The sequence below is a fragment of the Parasteatoda tepidariorum genome, chromosome 10 (assembly GCF_043381705.1).
Source record: "Parasteatoda tepidariorum isolate YZ-2023 chromosome 10, CAS_Ptep_4.0, whole genome shotgun sequence".
Taxonomy (NCBI): domain Eukaryota; kingdom Metazoa; phylum Arthropoda; class Arachnida; order Araneae; family Theridiidae; genus Parasteatoda; species Parasteatoda tepidariorum.
In genome coordinates this window covers 37,724,893-37,741,710 of record NC_092213.1, presented here as the reverse complement: position 1 = coordinate 37,741,710, position 16,818 = coordinate 37,724,893, and positions in this window count along the sequence as shown.

The window sequence follows — 16,818 nt, the reverse complement described above, 5'->3', positions numbered from 1 at the left end:
TTCTTATCATTTCCATTGTTTTGTCAAAAAACAGATCGGAATAAGCCGTCTGCTAAAACTTTTCTGCTTGTCATAATGTAGGAACTGTTAAGTTTCCCAATAAATTTTTTGAACTCTTTATCCTCAACAATGGAGAGGGGGTGATATTCTTTGCAAACTATTTTTTACTAATTGAGAGTGTAGCAGTTTCCTTTGCGGGGCATTAATTGGCGTGGAAAATAGCTCGATATGTTTCTTTGCATCGTTTTTGTTGTGTGATTTGTTCTGCTTCGTGTGAATTGCTGCTTTCTGTATCCTGTATTCACACAAGCATTCATTCCGCTGCTTTCTGTATTCACACAATTCTCTTCTGGGTAATCTAAATATATGTTCAATGGAGAATCTTCAATAATCGTTCTGCAAGAATTTTTAATGTGCATATATAGATCTCTTTAGGTGGGCGGATTATATATCAATAAAAGTATTATAATAAAATAATATAATAAATTCAATTACATTGTTTACTTTTAGTATTATTTGCCTGCACGGTGACTAATCAGCGACTTTTTGAAATGTTAGTTTCATATTCTAATGGATTTATCGTGTTTTGTCTATCCAATTTATCAAAATCTCTCCTCTTGAATGGTTTGTAGTTTTGTGCTCACCCTGGGTCAGTAGGGTTTGGACTCCTTTGTACTGTGTGACCTGATCACTTTGTATAATTCCTGTTTCTCCTAATTGGTGATAATTATGTGAAGCAATAACTTCACTTATCTCGCGCAGATACTAATAATAGTCCGAGACGGTTTCGCTCGAAATGTATAGCAAACCTCTTGATCGTCTCCATGATTTAAGTTCGAGAATCAGATCTGTAACTTTCATCTCTGATATAAACATTATTATATATCGTTAAAAAGTACTTTGGACCTCTCAAAAAAAAGTTTTATCAGTGGGTGCAACAGTTGAATTGCAACCAGTGCCGTACTTGTTTTGGCAAATATATCGGAATTTTAATTTAGATTTCTCCATATATGTAGATTTCATTTCAACCGAAAATTTGGTCCAACTTCTTGAGCTAATTTTATCGCTTTCTCTTCCGTTTCGAGAATCCTGTGCATATTAAATATGCTTATATCCTAGCTCATAGGCATAATTTTTTTATGGGTATGTTTTGTGATTGAGAAATTTATTATCTTAATGTAATTTAACTAAACAATTTAGAGGCATATATAGAAATAAAATATCGAGAAATCGTATTAAAGATTATTTTGCGGCGTGACGCAAGTTTATCAATTATTTCTGATAGAGAAATAATTATGTCACTATTATTTGCTATTAGAGCCAAACCTGTGAGTCTCCCCTGCTCTATTCTATTTCTTAAATGCGTGTTTAGTCTTTTTAAGGATGAAAAAGTACGTTCAGGCGTTGCTGTTGTCTATGGAATGACAATTAAGGTCCCTCATAGCTTTTTTATGTTAGGGGGAAAAAACTCTTTGCACGAGTCAAGTTTCCATGGCACTCACTGCAGAGTTGCGTGTATTGTATTCTACTACTATTGTCTTTAGTGAATTTTCTTTCAAATACATCTCCTTTAAATCCTGAAAATTATTTCTAGCATCATCAGTAAACGAACCTGAACTAATATTTCCAGTTTCGCTATAATGTCAGAATGTGAAGTAAATCAAGCACTTAGTTCTTCTATCATATGATCTAAAAAAGGATAGAAGGCATTTCTCTTATAAAATAGTTCTGACGTTCTTACGAAGCATTACTCCTGCAAGTTTGTTTGTAAACAGTGAAAGGCACCTCTAGTTCATTCGTTGTAATATACATTTAACTGAGATTTATTTTAAAACCGTTTGTTTGGCATGTCTTTCTGTAGACTCAATGCCATTAAACCCTATATTCAATTCAATTCTCTAGTTCATTCGTCCCCAGCATTGGTTTTTGCTATTCTAATATGATTTTGCTATTCAATATTGTAATTTTTTAATATGATGTCATCATTATCAAGTCTGATTTCGATTCATAAGCTTCGCAGATGTTCAGAGAAACTGCCTGCATTCTAACTTGAAGTATAAGTGAAATACTTTATTTAAAATTAATAACGACACTACAAATTGGGAATTCTGCATTCTTTGCTCAAATTGAAAAGCTTGGGGATCTCTTTTTTTCCCCAAGTATTTGCAATGCTTTTATGATTGCCTCATGCATTTCTACAAATCGTTCAACACAGCCTTCTGTTTTTCTGTCCATCTCGTTCCTTAAAGGGATATTAATTGAGAATGAACATTTTCCCCTGATGTTTACTTGAGCACAATACTCCGTATAGAGAAAACTGTCAGAAGTAATTTACTATCGATTTTATTCTTCCCATTTAATTCCGAATAGCTGATACACAAGAAGAATATCCAATCACTAAATCAAATGGCACAATGTACGAATTGCACCTTAGGGTACCGATTACTTATCAAAATGAGTACGCCTTTAAATTTTCTGCCTGTGACTGCATTACCATCATAACCTTGACTTTCAATCATCTCCACGGGAAATCAGTCTTTCTATTATGATATCTGCTAATTCGGTTGTTATTAAGTCTTCAACTTTGACAAATTTTATAAAGTCTTCACGAATAATAGATTTTTTATCAAAAATATTCAAATATCGTATACATAATAATAATTACTGTTCCTGCGTTTCTTTCGTTAAAACTGAAATATAGCCAGGACTTTTACTTTTCACTCTTTCTATAATAGCCTCTTGTACTGTATTCCCACACAACTCTATAATTTCTGAAGAGTAGGTGATGTAGACATCGACCTACTATCTGGTACCTGACTTTGCAAATGCATTGTAAGAGCATCATCTCCAGAAAAAGCTCGATACAGAAGTAAAACTCTGAAAATTCCGTCATTGTGAAGAGTCCCTGTGAGTCCTACCGGACCACTATCATCGTTACCTTTCAAAGCCAATTCTTGTCAAATCTGCAAGAAATCCTGGGGTTTTCCTAACATCACTGTAGAAAATCCTTCTGCGTTTAGAACAAAACATGACTTATTAACGAGGGCTCCGAGCTGCTGTTGACCACGACCACCAAAATCTTTCCCAAATAGGACACAAATTTTGATGTATAAACTAGCCAATTATATTGTGCTAACCCATGACATTGAAATGACAAGTTTATATTTGTACTTATTGGAAACTGGTACCCGGATGATGGAATCCAAGAGTCGTTAAGAGCTTTGAAAAGTTCCTCATCATTTTCAGGTGAATGTTTCACATCTATGCCAAATATCACGTTCATTTATCATTGACGCTCCCGAGTGATCTAAAAATAAAAGTAAACTTACTGTTACTTTATACTTTTCATCTGGCACAAAAACAATTTTAAATATTAGGGACCATTTTTGAATAGCATACGCTTTTCTTAAATATGTTGGACCCCACTCCTTTTCTTTGTCACATATCTTGCTATATTATATATATATAATATGCTAGTAGTTCAGAAACAAAACACTGCGCTGATCTTTCAGCGAGAAAAAGTTAACTCTTCGCTCAGGAATCTGTGAAAGAACAACAATTTCTCCACACATTTTCTTGGCTGTATAAGCCAGTTTCTTAAAGTTGGGCATTGTACCCAGCTGCACATCATTAGTACCTTTTTAAAGATTAGTAAAGCAAATTTTTAATTAATTGCATAACCATATGATATATAGAAAAATAAATCATATGTAATATAAATCAGTCTCTGAAGTAGAATAGTTACACAAGATAAAAACAATGCCTACAGTTAAATAATACACCGAAGAGCCAAAAAAACTGGTATACCTGCCTAATATCGTGTATAGGCGCAGAAGTGCCGCAACACGACGTGGCATGGATTCGATCAATGTGTAAAGTAGTGCTGGAGATAATTGACACCATGAATCCTGCTGGGCCGTCCATAAACCAGTGGGAGTAAGAAGGGGTGGGGATATCTTCTGAACATCACGTTGCATGGCATCCCAAATATGTTCAATAATGTTCATGTCTGGGGATTATGGTGGATTTCCGATACTCAGGGTATACTCGTGAAATGATCGTACCTGAAAATCCGAATTTCATTGCTATCTCAGAGATGCTATGTCCCATCTCCCGTGCGCCGACTATAACACCACGTTCAAACTCACATCTGTATAACCTGGCAGTAGAGCAGCAATAAACGATCTAAGAACTGTGCTAGACACTCATTGTCTTACATACGCGTTGACGATCGCAGCGACTTTGATTGGCTAAATACCCCTTTATTTGCATTCTCATGCCTGTGTCAGTTTTTTTGGCTCTTCAGTGTATAATCATCGAAAAAGTTCAAACAAATTACATTTCAACTTACCAAATGAATTAAGACAACATCGTATTGTTTTTTCACACATTCTAACTTCTCACTTAATCTATCCTCATTAATACCAGGGTATGCAACAACGTCCCAATTTGGTTTAACATTGAAGCAATTATAAAAAGGGTAGCAAAGTAAAATATATGTAACTATTTTATGAAGGGACAAAAGAAATATGCAAGGTTTGCTTTACACTGTCCTCTTTGATTAAAACATTGTCAAAAACCCGAGCAAAACCGTTGGAAAAAATTTGAAGTTACGGTGAACATGGGTAAAAAGGTTAAATAAAAGTTAAAGGTAGTAACGGTTACGAATTAATTAAAAGTGTAGAAGTAATGGGTATCATATGGAAACATCAAAGAAAGCAGGCCACATGCGATTCAAGGAATTATGAGGGGAGAAACATTCCTAATCACTTCAAAAGTCAAAGTGTAAAAATTGGTACAAAATTGATTGCAGGGACTACACCTGTATATAATTACGATATAAAAATTTGAGAGTGACACAATGTCACATTATACCCCTTACTGCAGAAAAAAAATTTGAAGAATTTTTTTGTCATCAATAATAAACTGCTGTTATAGCAAAAAATTAATCCTAAAAAAATTCGTATTAAAAGAATTTTTTAAAAAAAATAGCATCCTGATGTTGTTGCTGTTGCTAATTCCCATCTGGTCTGACGGGGTCAAACCAGATCAATAAATCCGTTGACATTAAGAAAATCCGAAACCAGAATGGGAGAATAATGAATGTTGTTCTAGTCTAGCCCTAAACAGTTCAAGATGTGCTCAGGTGATGCCTGGTTTTGTTGGCATTTAGGGCAAAGAGGAAAGGTCTTTTGATTAGCAGAAAATGTGAGACTTTTCTGGTGTCCACTGGCCAGTCGGGATAAGCAAGTGTTGGTTTGCTTGTCACCAAGAAGAGATAGAGAGAGTCATGGTCTTTTTGATTTATACCAGTAGTGAGTTGGTGGAAGAAGCCACTTTTGTTTGTTCTGCAACCTGATGTAATTTTGTTTATTTAAGTCTAATAGAATACAAATAGTTCTTTCATATTCAGTTGTTAATTTATATTATTTACAAAGGGATCCAACTTCTAGATTAACATCTCTTCAGCTTCACAGCAACTTATAATGTATACGATTACGATACTAATATAATCGATTATGATGACACAAAATTATCATGACTTCCCCTTTTTAAGTTATACAATTATGCAACATAATCATTTAAATAAGATGGTGGTTTACGAACACGATTACTTTTTCTTTTCACATTACTATTTGATATATTTCAATTCTCTGAGAATTTGAAGGTCTATTTAAATCAGCTCGGGAATTGCTAATTATATCATCATTAGGATCTGTTTCAATTTTAAAGTTTGTATTTGACAGTCTTATGTGTCTTCTGTTACGCCTGAAAACTTTATCAGAACTATTTCTAACATAATATGAACGAGAATAGAATTTATCATTTGAAATTACTTCAGCAGGCTCTCAAGTCTTGTTTTTTAAAATTTAGTATTATAACATTTTGTTTTGGCTGTAGCTCTGATAGTGTATGAGCAGTTTTGTCGTAATGAGATTTTTGAATATTTTGCCTTATAATTAATTTTCCTCTAATGTTATTAAACAATTTAGCATTTAACAGTTTGTCAAATATTGGTAGTTTGGTGTTTAATCTGCGATTAAACATCATTTGAGCTGGAGAAAGATCAAGGCCTGAAATTGGGGTATTTCTCTACTCCATTAATCTTACAAAATAATCTTTCCTGTTTTCCCTTGCCTTTCTCATAATGCATTTTATAATTCCTACCCCTCTCTCAACCATTCCATGACTTGGGGAAAAGTGGGAACTAATAAATGAATTGTTAAAATCCCAATCATTTGCAAATTTCTTATAAACATTACTATTAAATTGAACATTAATTTTTGGAAATAACAGTATTGGGAACACCAAACCTAGAAAAAATAGATTTTAAGTTTAATAATTACCTCAGCTGCTGATTTATTTACAATTTCACTAACTTCAATCCAATTTGAAACTCAATCAGATAACTTATATTACCAAAATCCATTATGTCTACTACTTTTTCCAAAGGTCTATTTGGAACTGTGTGGGGCTTTAAAAGCTCTTTACTAATAGCACTTTTTAATTTTTCACAAATTTCACACTGTGATACTAATTTCTCTATATCAGAAGTTATCCCAAGCCAATACATTATATCCCTAGCTCTTTTCTTTCACTTTTCTATCCCAAAATGAGCTTCATAAATTAACTGCAACTTATCTTTTCTTAAATTAAATGGAATAATTACTTTTTCATTAGTGAATAACATACTATCATTAATATGAAGATCAATTTTAACTTTGTAATATGTCTTTAGACTGTTATCTTCATTTTTGTTAGAGTTTGGCCAACCCTCTCTGTTATATCTCTGAACGATTTGTAATTCTGAATCTAATGCAGTTTCTTTTCTAAATTTTATAATTCGCTTTTCACTCATAGGTATATATTTTGAAATTGTATAAACAATGTTTAACATTTCGGGATCATCACTAATAGTTTCATTTTCAGGAAATGCACGTGAAAGTGTGTCATCTAAAAACATTTGTTTACCTAGTACCTAATTATATTTTAGCAATTTTAACACCGTTCTTTGCATTCTAGAGAATATTTTATGCATAGTTTTTTATAACAATTGCCAATAAAGGCTTATGATCACTTTCTATAATGACTTTATATTCACGTACAAAATTGTGATACTTCTCAAATGAGAAAACTATTGCCAACAACTCTTTTTAAATTTGTGCGTAGTTCTTTTTACTAGTTGTTAAGTTGCGTGAGACAAATGACACAGGTTGACCATTTTGGATTAATCATGAACCCAGGCCATCTTTTGAACTATCACATTGTATCATTTGCACAAAACTAGCGGAGCTTTAGCTAACAATTCCTTAATATTATTAAATGACTTTTCTTGAGTCCCTCGCGAAATAAATTCTACATTGTCATGAATGAGTTCTCTTAATGGGACAGTTACTTTTGCAAGATTCGGTATAAATTTTGATAGAAAATTTATCATGCCTAACAACCAGCGAACTTTTATTTATTTATTTATTTCAAATGGCAGAGGTAATTGACATGAAAAAGCAAAAACATAGGAACAAAACAAGAAAGTAAAAAGTCATTTCCTTAGGAGCGCTCTTGCTTCCCAATATCGCTCGGTAGACGACGACCCGCGGAGGGCCCTGCAGCCCAGGATGTGGCTGCCATCCAAAACAGCTTGGCTCATACATAGGGATCAGGTGCCAGCCCTAAACGAAACAGGTGCGCGGCTAGGCAGTCATGTCCGGTATGTAGTCGAAACTGAGCCACCGCTTCGCGGCGCGGCCAGTCTGGAATGGTGTTCTGTCGAAGATCCCTGACAATTGATGGTGGAAATGTCATTAGTGTGACATTATTCCTCATTAAGATAAAAACTTTTATCCATTCTACCGATTACTGTTGATGGAGAGCTGTTTGTAGACGACTTTCGTCTGAGCTGCAGAGCTATATGTATGCGCACAATACAACGACAACCGCAACTTTCAATAATTAATATTTTACAATGGGCTGAAATAAATGGTTTTACTTTTTCACCTTTCAAAACATCATGCATTCATTGTTGTAAATATTATCAAAATAAAGGTGACAGCTATTTTAAATAGTATTTAATATGAACTTAGAAATAAAAAAAAAGAACGATTAGAAAAAAAAACTCAGATATACAAGAAAAAGAAATTGCCAGATTACGAAAGTGCAACTCTACAAGATAAACAAAATAGCGTGAGGCTCGCTGATAGCATGTTCGATTTATAACATTCCTATTCACCCAATGTTTTTCAATACAAACATAGAGATCCATTATTTTTTCAGAAATATCAGGTTGTTTATGAGATGCATAACATTAAATTTTGAACACTATCTAAAGCATCTGAAAAAGTTTGAGGTGTCTTCTCAGTGTTAGTATCATTAATGACTTCCTCTTCACTATCTTGTTCGTTATCTTCTGTTTCTGGGAGTTGTTTCAGATTTGCTAAGATATTTGTAGCTATCTCCTCTGCACTATCTTCAACTTCTTCATGCAGAACTAAGTCATTGTCAAATTCTACCTCATCGACCAGCTCTTGCTGAATGCTTTCTGGCAAAGCCTGAATATCACTCTTCATGTTAAATCCATTTGTATTGTCTTCAGCAACTCTAAATCCTGCTTTGTAGAATGATTTAAAGATAGTTGAAGAAGGTAAGTATTTCCAAGCATCGTTTAGTCAACGTATTGCATCGTATACATTCACCGATTTAGTTAATTCCGAAACCCCATTGCATTGTTCAATTTTTGTAACTAGACATTTTACATTAGTTTGCGATAATGCAACTTAACGGCGCAAATAATGCCTTGACCGAGAGGTTGAACAAGTGATGTTAAATTTGGAAGCAGAAATGCAATCTAAACATTTCCAAAAGATTTAACAATCTTGCGACTTGACACATTATTAATGAATAAAATTATCCTTCTGTGCTGTTTCTTCATCTGTGAATTAATGTTTTTTAACCATTCTTAAAAAATACAGGAATTCATCCACCCTTTACGATTGCTTTTCCAAGTCACTGGGAGATTTTCATCTTTTACACAGTTTCTTTTAAAAGCTCGAGGATTTGCTGAATTTCCAATTACTAGAGGTTTTAGTTTTTCTCCAGTAACACAGCAGCATAGTAAAACGGTTAATCTCTCGGCATTTTCCCTCCAAAACTTTTTTCATTTTTAGAAACAAGTGATTTTGTAGATAATTGATGAAAGAACTGTCTTGTTTCGTCAGCATTGATTTGATTTTTAACGGGATAATCTTTTACAAATTCAGGAAGTTTCTTTTTCCAGTCCTCTTCTGAGGCTGATTCACCACAAAGAGTACGATAATTTATGTTATTTCTTGATCTGAAAGAATCTAGCCATCCATTACTTGCATTGAATTCTGAAACTCCGAATTTAATTGCAATTTCCTTTGCCTTTACTTGAAGCATAGAGCCAGAAATGGGAATATTTTTAGATCAACATCTTTTAAAAAACTCACAAACTACAACATTAATTTCATCATTCGATGTTTTTTTTAGTTTTCTTTTTCAGTCATTACCACAGTTCTCCAAAAACATCTTAGTTATTTCTTCTCTATTCCTTACTATATTGGACACTGTAGTCTTAGAAATTCCGTAAATCTCGGCCAATTTTCTCTGACTTTCTCCTTTTTCAATTAAGTTTAATATTTCGTATTTTTTATCAATTGAAAGTTCAACTAGCTTTCTTTTTGGTGCCTTTTTATTTTGAAGTTTATCACAAACTGTCCACCTAGCTTAAAAACTCCTCTTAAAATAAATAAAACTTGCTAAGAAAATTAAGTCATTTCAAACTACTCATCAAATTTCAAAGAAAGAACCTCACACATGACTTCCCTTAAAAGAATATATTCAAATAAAAGATCAAAGCATACTTCAGAGCATTCATTTATTCAAATGCTGACTATTACAACTGGAAGAGCAACTTTTCCAACACACCTGTTTTCAATGAATGAATTAAACAAATGAATTAAACAAATGGTCAAAAGCTGACCCCTACAGTTTCCCCAGGTGGTCAACTTACCAAAGATTTTAGATTAGCTTTTTACACTATTTCACCAAACAAGTGAAATTTATCATACATTGCAAAATGACTGAAAAATTTTCTGAATTTTTTTTTTTCTGGTCTACTTATGAGGGCTTTAGAATTTCATAATACTCGTAGACAAAATTGACTTATATCAGTGGTCAACATACAAGATAGACAGGGGGTCAAGTTACAAAGTTTTTGCTTGTTTATACGAGGGATGTAAATTAAGTACTGGCAACATAGGTATAAATCAATTTTTAATGATCTTACGAATTCAATTGCATTACATTTCTTACGTGTTATATACCAGCAAAGCTCAGCATAACCATTTGCCAAATGTCAGGAAGCCGTTGTAGTCCAGTGCCAGGGTGTTGATTGTAGATATGATCGACCAAGCGCTCCCTACTAATTGTAGTACAGATGAAATCGGTGAACCTCTGAGGGGTTCCTTCAACTTCGGAATCAGATCGAAGTCACAAGGACTCATGTCGTGTAAGTAGGAAGGGTGTCCCTGGATTTCCCACAACCACCGCTGCAATAGGGGAGTGACTTTGTTTGCGACATGGCAACTAGCGTTGTCGTGCAATACGATAGGGAGATTGTTGTGCAATAAACGTGGACGTTTGCGCCGCTTAGCCGGCCGCAGATGGTGCTGTAGAAATCGGCAATAGTGATCTGCGTTGACAGTTTGTTCTTTAGGTACAGCATGTGTAAGAATCACACTGTCTCAGTTGTATGCCACAATCAGCATAACCTTAACCCGACTGGGTTCCTGTCAAAATTTCTGTGGACGTGGCGAACCTTGGTGACGCTATTCATTTGATTGACGCTCAGTACTTATCTGTTATTTTCATCCCCTAAGTAGGACTCTGTAGTGGGTGTGGTGTGACTGCTGATTGTTGAAATGGTTAATATTTTTAAATTAACAAGATAATATTGTACAAAATGACATATCAGTGTTATAATGAAAATCTTTTATCAGTCTGATGGACAAGTAATTATGTTATAAATTTAAAAACAAAATTTCTGTTTCGTTTCCTTTGAGGACTTTAATCGATTTCTGTGATAATCTGAACACTTTTGGAAAAAAAGTCTGTCACAGAGTAATGTGGCAGAAATAGGTAGATATTTTTTTATCATTCGGAAGAGACGAGGATTGTCTGTCTCTCCACCAAAAAAGAGGGTTTTCTTTTCTTCTAATTTACGGTTCCTCCAAATATTAGTCGACCTCAATTCTCTGCCAGTTGATAAGGGATTTGTTGGCAGCAATTTCTTAACTTTGCTATCAAAGTCATACTATATGGATGAAGATGGAGTTGGTTCATTTCATTCTGTTGCACTTACAAAATTTTCATTAATTTCTGTCACAATTCGACTAGCTAGTCAGTGAATCGATGCCTCTTTTGAGCACGCTTTTATCACTGAAACCTTGTTTCGTGAATCTATCAATGTGGATAAGGCAAGAGTTTCTAATTTCTCTGCATTTGAATTCATTATTAATTTCATTTTCTCGAGAACTGTTTTTGTTACTTTATTTAGTGTGCTATCACTAAATGATTTGTTGAAGAATTTTGAAAATAATATTGCTTATTATTTTAGATATTGTTACTTCTTCTTCACTGCTGAATTCAGTTGTTATTTCTTCAAAGACTTTAAGAATTGCAATTAGTTTGTTTAAAATTCTTCATCTGAAAATAGTTTAGGTTATGAAATAAGGGCTATTGTAGAAGTCACCGTATCCGTAATTGTTTGCAGTCTCATTAGCATAAAATAAGTGGAATTCCATCTTGTTTGAATGTCAATCTTTAATTTTAGTGGAGAGAGTCCCATTTGAATGATTAGCAGCAACGAGTTTCAAGGTGAACAGAGTCTTATTGCATTCATTCTGAGAAGGTGACAAAACGGAAATATTGGCGCCAGTGTTTACTAATAATTTAAGACCTAATGTCCTATTAATAACTATAAGGCGACAATTTGCATGGCCGTTGGCGTTCGCCGCCCCAGTAACGCATGGCCGTCTAGTTTTCCTGCTTGAAACTGCATGGTTGGATACATTTGTTACCTCTTTCACGAAAACGGTACCAGCAAAGTCTATTTTTGCTTGTGGATCGATTACGGTGTTTATTCATATTTTTACCAGGGCTTCGACCTCGGAAAAGCAACACTTTATCAAATTTTTTATTTAATTCACACACTTGAGCTTGCAGCGATTCTATAATATTTGAATAATCGCTATTGTTTAGCACTTTTAGTTTCTTTTCAGAACTAGCAGAGAAGATTTCTTTTGAAAACGTAACATCAGCAATCTTATCAGCCATTATAGCTAATTTATTAAGAGTACCTGATGAAGTACTTAAAATAGCTTGCATTTGTGTGGGGAATCATTGAAGTCATAATGATTTTAGCAAAGCGTCACCAACGCGATCTCCAGCCAAATCTTGCATTTGTCGCACCAATGCAGACGGTCGTCTGTAACCTAATGCGATATCTTGCAAGAGTTTTTTTAAACGACGTTTTTTAGATATACTGAATATTTCAATGAAAATTTGCTTTAAAGAATCGTACATCTTTGTATTTGGAGGTGAAGTGATAATGTCATTGACCTGCAATGAAATGTCCGTCTCGATTGAAGCGACGATCGTATGATATTTTGTGCTAGCTTTAGTAATTCCAGCAGTGATAAACTGAGATTCCACTTGTGAAAACCATATTGCAGGATTTTCTTTCCAAAATTGGGGAACTTTAACAGCTACACGCGAAATTTCTGGCATTGCAGTAAACCTGAATTTTGTTTGATCGGAAAGTCTGGTTACAAAGTTATACTAGATAGAATTTCACTTTTAATAAGAAAAGTGCGTGTAAGTCCTGGAGTAATTTTAGGACATGCAAAAGCTTTAGAAAAAGATACTGCAAAATATCCTATCGATCGAGTTCTCTGTAAAGCATATTCCATTCCTAAAGGCAACATGTCCTTTGTTCAAGACAATGTGTTTGTGGGACAAATTCCTAAACGACTCATCATAGGATGCGTGGAAAACGATGCATTTCACGGCACATTCGAGAAAAATCCTTTTGATTTTAAACATTTTAATTTAAATTTTATCGCAGTCTATGTTGATGTTCAACCAGTACCTCATATTCCACTAGAGCTGAATTTTTTACACAAGAGAAATACATTAGAGCCTATCAAAATTTATTTATGAGCTCTGAGCATATGAGAAGTGATAGAGGCAATTTTATTTCTCGGGAAGAATTCTGTGATGGGTATACTCTCTATGCGTTTGACTTATCACCTGATTTATGGGACGGCGATCATTTCAATTTAATAAAACACAGTAATTTAAGAGTTGAAATAAAATTTGAGAGACCGCTGGAGAAAACAGTATGTGTCATTGTGTTTGCAGAATTTGAAAACGTCATAGAAATTAGCAAATCAAGAGACATTATATACGATTTTGGAAATTAAACAATGGATGGAAGGAAGATTTATGAAATTCTATCAAAAGACCCAACAACAGCATCTAGGTTTAGAGGTGTTTACTCAAAAGACATAATACCCATGTTACAAGAAAATCAAGCTATCATCGTCAATATAGATGATTCAACTCGACCAGGATCTCACTGGTTAGCTCTGTACATGACTGAAGAAAAAACACTAGAATTTTTCGATTCCTATGGACATTCGCCCGATTTTTATGCTCTGAATATTTATAGTTTATTTAACATTACTAATACATGTTGGAATTCTGTCACTTTTCAATCACTAACATCCAATGTATGTGGAGCTTATTGTATTTTTTTCATATATAACCGTTGTCGTAATATGTCTATGTTATCAATTATGTCTGTTATCAATTATAAGAAATCTCGATGTAAACAGAAAAAATTATTTTAGAGTGTATCAATTTGTAAAAAAAGAAATTTGGTGTACGGTTTACTTTCAAACAATAAAATTGATATTTTTTGAAAAGAAATGTTGTAATTTTATTTTGTCCTTTTATTTCCTTACCGTTTTTTATGTTAATTACTTTTAATAAATATTCTCGTTTAATAATTCTTTTTCCATTTGCCATGGAATTTCCTAAACTTAGACACTCGTTCACGAGCATTTTGGCCGGACCCACGGGCTGTAGGAAAAGTCGGCTCTGTAAAAAAATAATTGAATCTAAAATTATTGAACTGTTTCCAAAATCAGTGATTTGGTGTTAAGTCCAAAATCAGTGTTTGGTGCGTATCAAACCATGTTTGAAACAATACCGAATGTGACATTTCATGAGGGCGTTCCTTCTGATTTGAATAATATTTCAAATGCATTAATTATCCTTGACGATCTTATGTCTGAATTGGGAAGTAATTCTAAGCTAACTCATTTATTTACGAAACATAGTCACCACCGTAACGTCTCGGTAATTTTTATAGTTCAAAATATATTCCATAAAGGAAAAGAAAAACCCCGAGATCAAAGTCAAATTACCCGTTTAGGTCGATAGCTCTACCCAGCAAAATTGAGATTTTTCCAAGAAGTGTATCAAGTGTCGCTTTGAAACCAGATACGGAAGATAACTTGCGCCTGCGCACTGGTATATTACCAAATGATAAAATGATCGCGTACCAACCACGATAACCATTTGTTTATTTACTTCGAACACATTGCGAATCGCTACTGTGTTAACTGTAATCAGAAAACATGAGCTCCATCAAAGTATAAATTACAACTCACAAGAAATAAAACAATCAATTGCAATTAGAATGTCGGACAGTAAGCACTGTTGTCTCGAGGTCTTAAAAGCTGTGGCTAAATCAAAATCGAAGAGAAAATTTTTAAAACACTGTCCAGCTAAATCTATTAAACACATTTGTGAATGTGTACTTAATTTGTTAAAAGGAAATATACTCCTCAATAAAAATCAAAAGAAAAAACTATCACCATTTAAAAGAAGCTTAAGAAAAATTGCTGACAAAAAAGTACCCCTATTCCGCAAGCGAAAAGTACTTGTCCAACGAGGTGACGGATTTTTAGGATTCATAATACCAGCGGCCATTGCAGCTTTAACATCTTTAATTAATGGAGCACGCTAAAAAATTTTTACTCGTTCCTGAAAATAGGTTACAAGCTAATACTGTAGATCAATTATCTGACTTGGATAAGCAAATGCAAGATATTATTAAAAATCAAAATATTTCAGAAAATGAAAAGGCAGTGTTATATTTGCAAATTCTTCAAAAATTTGTCAAAATTCCTACTTTTTTGGAAAATAAAAGCAAATCGAATCAACCAGTGGATGATATCTCAGCTGAAGTGGAAGAAAAGCCTAACGAAATTAAATAAGAAAATGATATGGAAAACACCAATATAATAGAAACGCAACTAATGAATGTTGTACCCAAAAGTCAAAAAGAGCGAGCTAAAAAGTTTCTCCAACTGATAAAGAACACTTTTCTTGGAATGATAAAGGAGAAATTTTGTACAAACAGAAACTCCTTCCTGGAACAAATATAACTCATTTGATCAATAATGCACTGAGAAATGAGAAGAAACAACCAACAAGTATTTTTTGAAGTTTTAAAAGAAATGGAAATACCCCAAGAATATGTAATTAACAAAAAAATGTTTACTGGCTCACCAATTGTAAAGAAATCAGGTGTCCTATTTACTAGAAAGAAATGTTGGCTGACTTACTAAATAACAGTATATTTTGTAACATGTTCTGTTTATAATAAAAATAAAATAAATTTCTTTCTCTCTTATTTCAAATGTAAACAAAAAACAATACATACTTACCAATTTTTTAATACCTGAAAATATCTTCTAATTTTTGTGTAATTATATTTGTTGGTCCTGAAAAGGACCTTTTTTTTTTTCAAATGTGTGTATGTGTGTCGTCATCTTCTTCCTTAATGTCCGTACGGCAACGTAGAATAGTCTGTCTGAATTACCCTCTTCGTGTATATCATCTAGTAAATTTTCCTCTCTTCTTTCGTCAAGACCCTCCTTCGCTTGGCATCTCTCACTATCTTGGATGAATTGAAGATAGGGATCGCTGAATCATGGTCGAGGTTTGATACCAAACTGAAAATCGAATCATAATTCAATAATAGGGAATTCTTGAAATTCAACGTGAACCCTCTCACTTTGCAAACACTTTTCCCACTTTCAGTCACATAAGCATAATTCTTTGGACCACCTGAAGAAAAGAAAAGATAATGATTACTAAACGGAACTTTTCTTTACAAAAATTGTACCCTCATGAACATTAAAATATTTTTTAAATTTACCTGAAACAAACTGCACAATCGACTCTCCTCCCAGTTCATCAGTAAAATCACCTAGAAAATTTCCTAACGGTGGATCGTTTGTTCCATTGGAAGCATAGATGATGGAGTCTGTATCGAAATGCAAAACCTGTTCCCCAATTTATCAATTTCATTGAACAATTTCAATCTGGCGTGACAGGTAGTGAATGTAGCTATGAAGATGTTAGTGCTTGTGTCCTGTTCAATAAAATCATCCTTTTGTCTCCACTGCATCGCGCAAATGTTTTCTGTAGGAAAACATTTGTAATAAACAAGATCAATTACAAAATATATATTACAATCTTAAAAAAAAAATAAGCGAAATGTGGTAATTGATCTCCTTTGTGTTATCAACAAGTATGTCATTGAAATCCTCCAGGTTATCGACAAAGTTGAAAAGTAATTTCTTCAGATTCATACCGAACCGTCCCCAAAAGCTATTCAGGAATAATTTCGATACAGCTCTCTGACCAGGATTGAATCCCTTCTCT